The sequence below is a fragment of the Papaver somniferum genome, chromosome 5 (assembly GCF_003573695.1).
Source record: "Papaver somniferum cultivar HN1 chromosome 5, ASM357369v1, whole genome shotgun sequence".
Lineage (NCBI taxonomy): Eukaryota > Viridiplantae > Streptophyta > Magnoliopsida > Ranunculales > Papaveraceae > Papaver > Papaver somniferum.
Genome location: NC_039362.1, coordinates 172,629,769 through 172,642,645, shown reverse-complemented (window position 1 = coordinate 172,642,645; position 12,877 = coordinate 172,629,769). Strand labels below are relative to the sequence as shown.

At 36.7% G+C, this 12,877-nt stretch overlaps 1 long non-coding RNA gene across 1 annotated transcript; it reads left to right on the top strand.

Moving 5' to 3' along the window:
• The first annotated feature begins 1,281 nt into the window (after nt 1-1,281).
• Nucleotides 1,282-3,013, top strand: LOC113283664. Its single transcript, XR_003327569.1, has 2 exons — nt 1,282-2,196; nt 2,430-3,013. It is a non-coding gene; the product is annotated as an uncharacterized LOC113283664 (long non-coding RNA).
• Nucleotides 3,014-12,877: the final 9,864 nt, after the last annotated feature.

Here is a 12,877-nt window from a genome sequence, read left to right as displayed (position 1 = left end):
AAACGAGTTTTTAAAAAATCCAGCAGAAATTCTCGGTCGAGAACTTCCGACAGTGGACTGAGTCTGCGGACTGGGTTCGCGGACTTGGCAAGCCAATTCCACAATCCTCCTGATTTCTCTTGATCAACAAAGTTCTAAAACTTCGGTTCAAGGAAAATATGGTTATGTAATCTAAACTCTCATTTCAATCATTGATACATTCTCAGAGGACGCTATGTAGTCGTTATTCACAGACCGATTCACGTCAGAGCAATTCTCAAAGTGATTGAAACTTTTCCTGACTTTCGTCACTAGGTGAAGATAAACTTGAACAAAGCGAAACGCTTTACCAACACACGATTTCGAGATAAAAGATAAGAAATGAATGCTCAGCTCGAAATGTCAAATGTGTATGATCTAGTCTATATAGCATACGACTTTTGTCTCGTAAGAAGTAGGAGATAAAATAGATAGACTTTTAAGTGAATGATAAGTTCAAGTCTCCACATACCTTTTTGTTGATGAACTTCCACGGTTCCTTGTATAGATATTCGTCGTTGTATGATGAATCTCCATGAAGTCCTTGAGCTCAACTACACTTTTCTATCCTAGTCCGAGACTTAGCTATGTAGGCTAGAAATCAAGACTCATAGTTTTGATCACTAACATTGACAAACATGCTTGAGATAGAAACGCATGCGAGGTCGACCGAGCTATGCTCTAACAATGTCTAAGTTAGTTGGAGGTGGACTCCCTTCTAGCCTTACTTAAAGTTTATATCTGCCATTAGAAAAGGTAAGGGTGATAGAAGTGGATGAAAAAATTCCAAGAAAAGATCTTAGCAAAGAGTCTTCGGTTGTAAGAGATTATCTAAAGAGAAACAACAATCTAAGATGAACAAGAACTTAGTTTAAGGTATCATCAAGCTATTCTCTCTTATTATTTCTTAAAGAACTATAGGTATCTTCTGATGACTATTGTTTGGTCTTCAATGAGGTAAAGACAGGTATACCTAAACTCTAGTATTTCTTGTTTATCATGTACTTATTGTATATCCTAATCTTAAGTATGCAGCATGGTGGAGTATGAAGTAGTTGTACTTAAACATGATTAGGTTTAAGCATAAAGCATGTTCTATGTGTTCATATCCATGTCAAAGTTTTCAGATATATAACATGTAATCCTAGGTGTAAAGTAAGGTGTCCATATCAGCATACGTGCAACATGTAATCCTAATTTGGTTAACCATGCTTAATAACTAATAAAGCGTATCAAAAGCATGATTAGAGGCTGATATTTTGACAATAATAACTCGGTTAGTTTAACACGAATATTAATTAATAAAAATTAATCCAACAACGATCTATATATGAAACTAGTACCGTTAGATAGAACTCGAAAAGTTATGAGAAATGGACTATTCGAGCGTGTCATTCGAACACCAGAGGAAGAAGATATCATTAGATTATCACGAAAGGTAGACCGACCTGGGATGCCCTTATCCAAAGGTTGGGTGCTGTAGTAAACTCAGCTGGCTTATCATCAACACGTGTCGAAGAGAAACTCATTTTCTCTTTTCTTCTTATCTTCTTATTTCTCTTTCTTTGTTTTCTTTCTTCGTCTCTTTCCCCTGTTCTTCTCTGCTCGTGATTTCTGTGAGAAGATTGTGTGTTTACGAGATCAGAAACTTAAGGGAAATCAACTGGTATTACTGATAAATGATGGAGAACATGGTGTGGACGTTGATCGTGAAGCAGAACAACTAGGGTTTGAATCACAGAGAATCAAATTAGGGTTTGTGGACTCATCTTCGAAGTTGTTTGGAGTTGATTAATAAGTTGAGATGCTGATAGTCATAGAATGAAAGGGTTGTTGATTAATTGATGTTCGGAGGTTGTTTGGGGAAAAATTGATGAAGCTAGGGTTTGTAAGAAGAACTCAGAGGATGAATTGATGATGAAATTGACGTTCTAGGATGATGAGTTGAAGTGGGTAATGAGTGAATTGAGGTTTTGGAGTATTATTACAGATGAATCTAAGTTTTAGAGGATGAAATCGGTGATGGTGATTGAATTTAGCGTTCTTGATGGAACAGAGTTTTGGGGTTCATGGGTTTGTATATTTAGATGGTGATGAGAAATTAAAAGAGGAAGATCCCTGAATCGAATCAAGCTAAGGAAGAATCTAATTCAATTGCAGTACTTAGATTATGTTGAGGTAACAAGGAATTTGGTAAAGTTAATTCTTTCTGTTATTTCTTATGTGATTGTTTCGGAACCATGAATTGAGATGAATGATGTTTATAATAGGTGAACTGAATTATTGTCGTTGTAGTTCAGTTTTGGTTGAAGTACAGGGTGGACATGAATAATAATGGGGGTCTAAGAATGTTTGTACTAGTGGTGGTAATGGAATTGGTTAACCTGAGTTGTTGTTTGATATGAGTGCAGATTGAAGTTGAATGATGGCTGGTGGTATTGACCTGAGATGAGTGAGGTAGATTATTGTTCAGCTGCAGTTATGAGAATTGTGTTGTAGTAGTGGTATGAAGTTAAAAGTGAACTGGTGAATATGTTATGGTTGAGTGGATGTTATTGTTGGGTGTTGTGTGGATTGGAGATAATAGAGATTGAGATTTGGTTATGTGTTGGTGTTGTTGAACTGGACGGTTATAACTAAAATGGAAGAAGGAAGTGTAGATTTGAACTGGGTTAGATTGTACTGCAGTTGAGCTGTATTGCAGGAACTTAGATTCTGTTACAGGGAAGAGTTGAGTTGTAGTGAAGTCATGGAAGTTTTGATGGAGGAAATAAAATGAGATTTCATGTGACAGAGTTATAGAAATGGAGGTTAGATGTTTATGTTGAGTTGAACCTCTTCAGTGAAAGCTTGCAACTATCATTGCAGGTAATCAGAGTTGTTAATTGTTGATGAAACTACAAAGGGAATGAGGAAACTGGTGCAAGCCTGGAATCAGGTTGGTAGTAAAGATGAAGTTGTTTTGATTAAATGGAACGTTTAATGATTGTATGAACTTCTGTTTATTGAGTTTTAGACCTATTAGTCATCCCAGTCAGTTTAGCTGAGTCACCTGACTTAGATCATCTGACTGAGTTAACTCAGTCTAAACCAGATTCAACTCACTGAGTTGCCTAATTGACTCAATTGACTATTTACCAGACTTTGATTTCTTTGACTAGTTGGACTTTGACTTAACCTTGACCATTTGACTTGACGTTGACTGTTAGAGATTCATTGACTGTTATCTTGACCGTTAAGTTGAGTCAGATGGACTGGACCTTGTGTAATGGGCTTGTTTAGTGGGCTTGGGCTTAGGGCCAGTTTTCCTAGATTGATGATTTGGACCTCTTGTGGTCTGAATTAGCCCTTGGCTTATTCTACAAGGTTGTAGATATTCATAAGACTTAGCTACGGACTTTAGAATCAACTTAATTGGATTAATAAACTCTTAATTATGTTAAAGGTAGAGAGTGAGATACCATAATGGGCTTAGAACCATTAGATAAACTTGTATGAATCTTGTGTGAGCCATTTTGACTAGATTCTTAGAGTTCTTGTGTGATTAACAGTTAGTCTGTATTAACAACGATCGATTCAAAGGATGAAACAGTGGATCATGGATCTCGAGGTAGGCGAAGCTTGTCATCAAAAGAGATGGGAAACGATAACGAACTCTCTTGTATTCATTATTGTTTTACAAATCAATCTTTGTGTTGTGAAACTCATGCAAATCTTTGTGTGCTTTGTGTGGTATGAGATGTGTGCCGACGTAATATCAGTATTATATGTCTAGGGCGATACACCGCAATATTATTCTTCCTTTATATATTCAGTATTCTATGGCTAGGGAGATACACCGCAGTATTACCTATTTGGTGTGTAATTGGCATCAATATTACTTTTTCCCTTATGTGCGGCAACACACATCTCATACATGGATGTTTACTGTTATTTATGAATGTCTTTGAAGAAGTTTCTACATTATGTTTCATTGTCTTTCCTTGTATTACTGACTTTCAATAAAACCTGCATTGTCTTCAAATCATACTAATGATCTTCGAAAGCTAGTTGTTTTTCCTGCAGGGCACCCTTTTTAGGGATGATGTGCTCACCCATTCCTACTTTCAGTTTCAGAGACAGATCAGAGTTGCGCAGCGGAAGCTTTGTGACGTTAAGTCTTCTGCTGTTTATATTATGTTGTATATTATATATGCAAACCAAATGACTATTGTATATGTATCATTTGAGAGGAGTTCTTATTTATATATTTCCGAGCGGGGCTAAGTTTTTGGGTTAAGTTTTGTAGCAGATTTATTAATTGACTGTTTAAGTAAATGATTAGATTCTTAGTGCTTCTTTATTTAGTTAATATCTTGGATTAGTTAGCTGCTAGCTTTGGGGGCGCTACACAACCAAAAGCAACGGTTGTCGCTAGTATGAATTGAAAAAAATCCTATGATTCGATTAGAGTGTACTGGTCAATCATTATATTAAAAATCTCACAAAGATGATCCGCATTTTTAAGGGCTTTCTATAGAAATAGGCCTGTTTTCTTTGGGATTTTCAAAACTAGGCCTGTTTTTTTATTCATTGCAAAGCTAGGCAAATTTTGACCAAAAGTGATGGATGGAAAGTTAGCACCGTTAGATGTAACTTAAAAGATATAATAGTCCTCTGAATCACTGATTTAACTCAGTTAAATCAACATGACCACCGTACACGTGGGCTCGGATATGCCATGTGGACTGCTTACGTGGAAATCTTGTCACGGAAAAAATTTGTACATGTCACCATTCACAGTTCCATAATCCATATCAGCTTATCTTATAATTCCACCATTCTTCAAATCTTCCTCCAGCTCCAAGCCTCCAATCTTCTCCTAACTGAACGTGAACACCTCTCCAATACAGCCAACATACGTATCATCTTCTACATCCCTCCATCAAGCACAAATATCGGCCATAACACCTAATCCATTCTGTGAAAGTAGCACTTAGAACCTGTTCTTCTTCCTTGAATTAGCTTGCTGTCAAACCATCATTATAGCCACCACTGCACATGAGAAATTCCCAACTTCCAGTCCATTGTTGCGAACCAAAATTGTGTAAAACATATCCCTACCAGCGACCAATATGTCCATCAATACCACTGACTGCAACTAAAATTTAAGCACCAGAAACCCCAAAAACTATTGAATATAATCAGTGTTGGCTGGGTATTCGCAGCACCACCAGTTAGCTCCATCAGCGAAACCCAGCTTCTTATAACTCTTGCCGGAGTACTAGCTTCTTACATTCTTCCCTCCACAATTATTCATCAACTTCCTCCTTGTTGATGTTTCAAATCACCATTCTCTGTATCATCATCCATCAATTGGGTAAAAACCCATTGATACTGCCGTCATCAGTTCAAGACTAACATATGTAGACAGACACTAAAACCAACACAACCATCGTACTCAATTGAGACCCATCTCCTTCAATTCAAAATCAATCCATGTAAAACCACGACTTAATCTCCATTGCTTCTCAATTTCTATCAAACCCTTTTCTCGAATTCCCATGTTCAAAAAATTCAGAACTATCATCAATTTCTTCCTCTAAATCTTTTCAATGAAACCCTAATTTAATTCCAAATCCTCTCTTCTCTAATTCGAGCATCAAAACATTAGCCAAACTCTTTAGATCAATCACACCCCTCCTTTGATTTCTTCATATCCAGCGTAAATAGAAACACCCATTTAATTCATAGAAACCCTAATTTTTTTCCTTTTCTAATTCACTTCTTCTTCTGAATTCGAATCAACTACATGAAAATCTTGACCACCTACAACCCTTCCTTGATCTAACCCCTCTTAGGTTGATATCAAAATATTCATTTTTCATTCTCAAATCAATCGCAGACGAAGAACAAGAAAGGAGAAAGAGAGGAAGAAGAAAAAGAAAAGGAAAAGAGTTTTTATCTCTCTCAAATTCGTTGACCGAACTGGAATACTAATGTCCGATTCGAATGTCTTAGCCGATCCATATATTAATTGCCTGACATCTGAGCCGTCCAACTTCATTGAGATAGAATCAAGCTAAGATCATTGCGCCAAAAGATAACACGTGGACATCTTATCTAATGCTAATGACACACGCACGTGAAGGGCATTTCAGTAATTTTACCACATCCATGAAATATCGCCGCACGAGTAATTGACGAGTCAACACGATAAATTGATTGAGATAATAAAAGTGGATGGAATCCGTTAAACTTGCCTAGTTTTGCAATAAATAAAAAAACTGGTATGGGAATGAAAGTGAGGGTTCAGACCAGACCTACCTCTGTATATAATCCCATTTTTAATTCAGATAATCAGCTGGTAGTTGTGGTGATCCTGCGAAGTATGGGACAACACTAACAAATGGTGAATTAAAATAAGCAGCCGGTTTAGAGTCTTTAGACTGCCAGTCGTTATTCTCCGATCATCATCGAAGTTGTCCCCTTAATCTGGAGATTCTGGACCACCCATAATGGCTCCAACCAATAAGTATGTTCGGATTGAAACTGAAACTTCAAGAACAAACAAATTCAAGGATGACATAGAGTGATATTAAAGAAGATATTTCAAGTTTGTTTGAAGTAGAATTGTAAACAAAAACTGCATATATAGTCAAGGAGAAAATACATGGTCCGCGGCTTTCGACATGGCGGGTACCTCTAGCTAATACAAAAAAGAAGTCTAATACATGCAGTCTCTCTGTCCTTGTAGAAGTTGTTGTTTCCGAATGAAACTGTGGTAAGATAAATAATGTTCACAGGGATGTCACGTTTTACGAAGAAACCTAAACAAATACAGACTAGGTGGATCAAAAAACCTCTTACATGTTTACAACAAGGAAATCTTGAACAGACAGCACCCGAAAAGAATGTTCAAATTTAATCTTTGTTAATATGTGCTTCACATCAGTACCGTACAACTACTGTGGCAGAGATCGTGTCTTAAAAATTCACATGGATTGCAGCTTCCACTACGGGAAAAATATACATCTACAATTGGAGATTTACAACACTTCGCTATACATCGTAGAAAGTCCTATGTTTTACAACTGGTTTCAAAGGAAGAGTTGTCGTATATCATCACTACCAACCCTTAGGAACAAGGGGTTGCGCTAAGAAAACAAACGACAACTCCTTTAGCAAAACTGTTGTGACGACATTTAGGTATAACAACTTTGTTTCATAAGTGTAGTGACTTAGCCTATCACAATTCTCACAAGTATTGTTGAAGAACACAAAAATATGATAATGAAAAATACGTTAGAGGGGAGATTCGAACATGAACCTAATGCATGGATGTCTAGCTCATCAACCATCCTTACATTTCACAAGTTTAGGTTTTTTTTTTTAATAGAAATGTATAACAACACTTATAAGTGTTGTTGAAGTTAAAATATAGAATGTGGGAAAAAATGAGGTTTGGGGGATTCTCATTTCTGCTATATTTTTCTCACTTCTGCAAAAAATTATTTTGGTCTCCGGTTCTACTAAATTTTTCTCACTTATGCTAAAAACTATTTTCTCTAACACCCCCCACTAAATTCTAGAAATTTAGGCTTTTTGAGATTGGGTAGAAATATCCAAAAGAGGGTTTGTTTAAGGTTTCAGAGAATATTCTGATGGAATCTTACATGTAAAGGGTTCATCTTTACAAATTTTTAAGGTTTCGTAGAATATTCTGAATGAATCTTATCTGTAATTGGATGGATTCGTCGTTCTTACCAAATTTTTGACTTATAGTAGTCCACTCATGGCCAGGATCGATCTGGGAGCCTGTTATGCATACAATATGCAGAAATAGGGTTTGTTTAAGGTTCCGTAGAAGATTCTCTGAAGGAATCTTACCTGTAAATGGATGGGTTCGTCGTTCTTACCAAGTTTTTGACTTATACTAGTCCACTCACGGCCATGTTTCGATCTCGGAGCCTGGTATGCATACAATATGCAGAAATAGGGTTTTTTAAGGTTTCGTAGAATATTACAAAGGAATCTTACCTGTAAATGGATGGATTCATCGTTCTTACCAAGTTTCTGATTTAGAGTAGTCAACTCGCAGCCAGGTTTCGATCTCGGAGCCTGGTATGCATACAATATGCAGAAGTAGGGTTTGTTTAAGGTTTCTTAGAATTTTCCGAAGGAATTTTACCTGTAAATGGATGGATTCATCGTTCTTACCAAGTTTTTGACTTGTAGTAGTCAACACCCGGCCAGGTTTCGATCTCGGAACCTGGTATGCATACAATATGCAGAAATAGGGTGTGTTTAAGGTTTCGTAGAATATTCTGAAGGACTCTTACCTGTAAATGGATGTATTCGTCGTTCTTACCAAGTTTTTGACTTAGAGTAGTCAACTGGCGGCCAGGTTTCGATCTCGGATCCTGGTTTGCATACAATATGCAGAAATAGGGTTTGTTTAAGGTTTCGTAGAATATTCCGAAGGAATCTTACCTGTAAATGGATGGATTCGTCGTTCTTACCAAGTTTCTGACTTAGAGTAGTCAACTCGCGTCCAGGTTTTGATCTCGGAGCCTGGTACGCATACAATATGCAGAAATAGGGTTTGTTTAATGTTTCGTAGAATATTCCGAAGGAATCTTACCTGTAAATGGATGGATTCGTCGTTCTTACCAAGTTTCTGACTTATAGTAGTCCACTCCCGGCCAGGTTTCGATCTCAGAGCCTGGTATGCATACAATATGCAAAAATATATTTTGTTTAAGGTTTCATAGAATATTCCGAAGGCATCTTACCTGTAAATGGATGGATTAATCGTTCTTACCAAGTTTTGTGTGTGTTTAAGGTTTCGTAGAATATTTCCATGGAATCTTACCAGTAAATGGTTGGATTCATCGTTTTTTTGCACTTTGAAACTTCTTGGTTCATAGTTTGTAAGTCGTTATACCGAACTTGAAGTTTGAATCGACACTGAGCTTCATTTTCATCAATTTCGATGATGTATCATGCAATTTTGAAGTCAGAACCCTCTCAAAGCTTCGTGGTTCATAGATTATATGCCATTATACAAAGTTTGAAGTTGGAATCAACATTGAGCTTCATATTTATCGATTTTGATGATGTATCATGCTAATTTTGAAGTCAGAACCCTCTCAGAGCTTCTTGGTTCATAGTTTGTATGTCGTTATACCACATTTGAAGTTTGAATCGAAACTGAGCTTCATATTTATCGATTTCAATGATGTATCATGCTACTAATGTGAACTAAAGCTACTTCATGACCTGTATGACTAGTCGAAATTACTTCATGACCTATGTAACTAGTCGAAATTCTAACCGGAAGCACAAAGAGAAAGCACAAAAGCACAAAGAAACACACCAATTATCGAATTCATTTCTTATTTTTCAGCTTCATTCTTATACATTTTTTGGATTTTTTTATATCAGAATGTCGATAACAATATGCTAAATTTATTCATATTTTTTTTGGATTTTTTTCGTGTCGAAGGTTGATAATAAAACCGAATACATGAGTGCGTATTAGCACAAAGAAAAACACACATGCTTCTTAATCCGTATGAGCATCCCAAAATACAATCTCAACCGTGAAATTATTTTCCCAATCCGTATGAGTGGATCAAACAAAATCTGGTCCGTCCAACATTTTCATTCACCCACAAACCCTCCTCAACCACTCGAACTCTATCTCTTTCTCTCTTTCTTCCTCTCCTCTTCCTCTCCCCCGAAGAACACCTCTCTTCTTCTCTCAATCCCTCTTCTTCATCTTCATTTCTTGATTGAATCGACCCATATTAGTTCTCATCTGCAATTTCCGGTGAAAAACATCACAACCTCAGTCACAGAAACTCATCAATTTCCGTTGCATATTTGTTGTTGTTGATATTCATGGGAAGTTATGGTTTCTAATTTCCCTTCACTAATTTTCCATCTCTTATCTTCCTCTCTAACACAGAAAAACCTAACTCTCAAAAGACGAGAGGAGATGCAGCAATCCATCTCTAATCTTCCCCGAAGACTGTCAATTTTTTGGTTCCACGAAACCCTAATTCACTGATTCTCTTTTCGATTTCATACTGAATCATCACAAACCCTATTTTACTTCATCTTGAGCTCATCCAAAACCCTAACATCTATCGGATTTACCTTTTCTTTTGGTTCGATTTGTGATGGGTTCTTCTTCCACACTGCTACTCGTCCTTGTTCACAGAAAGGAACCCAACGATTTGCACCGAGTATCTTCTTTTCCCCCGACACAAGAGTTTCAGCTAAAATGTTTGGGGTTTATCAATTGTTGGTGCAACATGAGAGATAGGGTAGGGATCTTCCTTACTGGTTTTGTTTTTGAAAAAATTCGTTTGCCCTAATTGAATTGTTTTTTTGTTTGATCAAGGTGTTATTGATTTATTTCATTATTTCAATTCATAACTTGGATAGATCTTAAAAACCATGATTGCATGTTTTCTTAATTTGGTTTAGGGAAATTAAATTAGGGTTCATTTTTTGTAATTTACCAATTTTTCCTATTGATGAAATAAGGTGTTTATATTCTCTTCTTATTGAATGTTTATCAAACATTGAGCATGATTTCTTAACTTCCTACGATGAATTCCAGTTTCTGTTTAAAGGGTGTTGAATTTGGAACCAATTATGTTTGATGCTTGTTCCAGGTTATGGTGTTTGTTTTATTGAATGATGGGGATTGGAAAGCAGATGGAGAGGGCTTAGTTTTAAGCTCGCTCCCCTCTTGGACAGAACACTGTATGTCTTTGCGAAAACCCTAGAATTTGTGTTTGATGACCCTATCAGTTTGCATTGAATCCCTGTTTATATTGGAAATTTTACACACCCAAAGTTCGTAGGAAAGACGAAAGCAGGCAATTACTCAATGAGACAGTATGGTAAATGAAGGATGTCTCGGTGGCACGCCCCGCAAAAATCATTTAAATTGTCATGTCATACATTAGATTTCTTGCAATATGCCCAGTCTGGTAAATTATTCTGCAGCAATGTGAAAGAAGTACTAAAGATACAATTATAAGTCATCTCTGTGCATAAATTTATTAGCATGTGATTCCTTCTAGTTAAAGTTTCAATTAGTAGCCGGAGGCCTTGGACATCATGTGGAATATGTTGTCTGTTGCAGGTCACCATGTTTAAATATTCTCCTATGCGTTCAAGAGATGCAGCGCTCCAATACAGACACCGCCTGTCGTTGAGCCTTGGTGCCGAGATATTCTTGGTTTGTCTACGGAATGTCAACTGATAGTACATGACTTTTCACAAAATCTCAAGGATGTGGTGCAGCAGCAACAAGTAACAACTTCTGTAACGGAAAGATTATTGGTGCACAACATTTTGCAGCAGCTGCTGTTGCTTAAATGGTTTTTCCGTAAACTAAGCATCTCCTCTTGATGGTGATGGGAATGAAAGGTTTGTGTTTTCCTGGGATTCTCATCACTGATACCAGCAAGTCAATGGTGAGCAGTTACACGATTCCAAATTCGAATCAGCACAGTTGCATACTAGGGTGAATGTTCTCATATACATCTTAATCTTTTTAGAGTGTGTTTTGGAAACTCCATTTTTGTAACAAACATCTATATCACTGCCATTTTTTGAATGTGTGTTTAAGACTAGGAGGTTAACTTGAATGAATGTAAATGTGTTACACTGGTACGTTAATGCGAATGTGAATTATTTTCGGCAATTCGATTTCGGCCCTAATTTTTTTTTCAAAATAGTATTATGCACACAACTCCAAACAAAAGTTGTATTTTCGTATTCATCTACTAAAAACAGAAGTTGTTACTTTAAATATTACAATCCTTAAGGGTGTTGTGTTAGACATTATGACTATACTGGTAATTGTTGTTGCATATGTTTCTACGATATGCTACTTATGTTGTCCACGATTGTTCTACAATACAAGCAAGAGTTGTGTTAGGTTATCAAAAAAATCGAAAGAGAATCACAACATTGACAAACTATTGTCGAACCATGAATCACATCACCCTTTACAACACTTGTCAACCATTGTAGAAAAACTTGGACTTTCTACAATACCCCCGTTCCACAATGCATGAAATGGAGTTGTCATAGGGGTACTGCAACTCTTATCTTGTGTCGTCAATGATGATTTTTCCCGTAGTGTTCCCTAAGATCTAATTGAGGTCGGTCGATAAGTTCTCATATCCTGTAACAAAAAAAATAAAAACACTTTCCCTTCGCCTTTAAAGCTCAAATAACTACCGAAAAGGCTAAAACCCCAGCGAGAAACCAAACCAAGATAAAACCCATACTTCATGAACTATCAAACAGTGAATTTGCTACAAATTATAATGAAATTATTGAATTTAATTACCATGATTGCATAAAACTTCGTCATCATTGTCGTTGATGTAGTGTACATCTACATTTTTTTTTGATGTGAAGAAAAAATTGAATTAACTTGAAGTTGAAATGTCTAACAATAACTGTGACTCAAGAAAATATGGGGATCATCTAACCAGACTCTAGAGACTCTATGCCTTCTGCTGTGCTTTGTTAGAATATCAGCAGACTTATTACACTGTCTTGGCATAAAACTACATTCCCATTTAACAAAATAACTAAGTTAACTCATTGCATCAAGGAGGAGTGTTTCATTTTCCCAAGCAATTGTTGCTGCAACTTTGTTGACGAAGCTTTCAATACTTTTGATATTTGTCTCCAAGATAATATGTGTAAGCTTCAGTTCCTTGCACCAGCTAACCGCTTCGTAGAAAGCCAAACATTCCGCCTGCTCCGAACTAATTATTTCTGTATAGCATTTTGCTGCGCCCCCTCTCCATGTGCCTGAACAATCACGGAGTATTAGAGC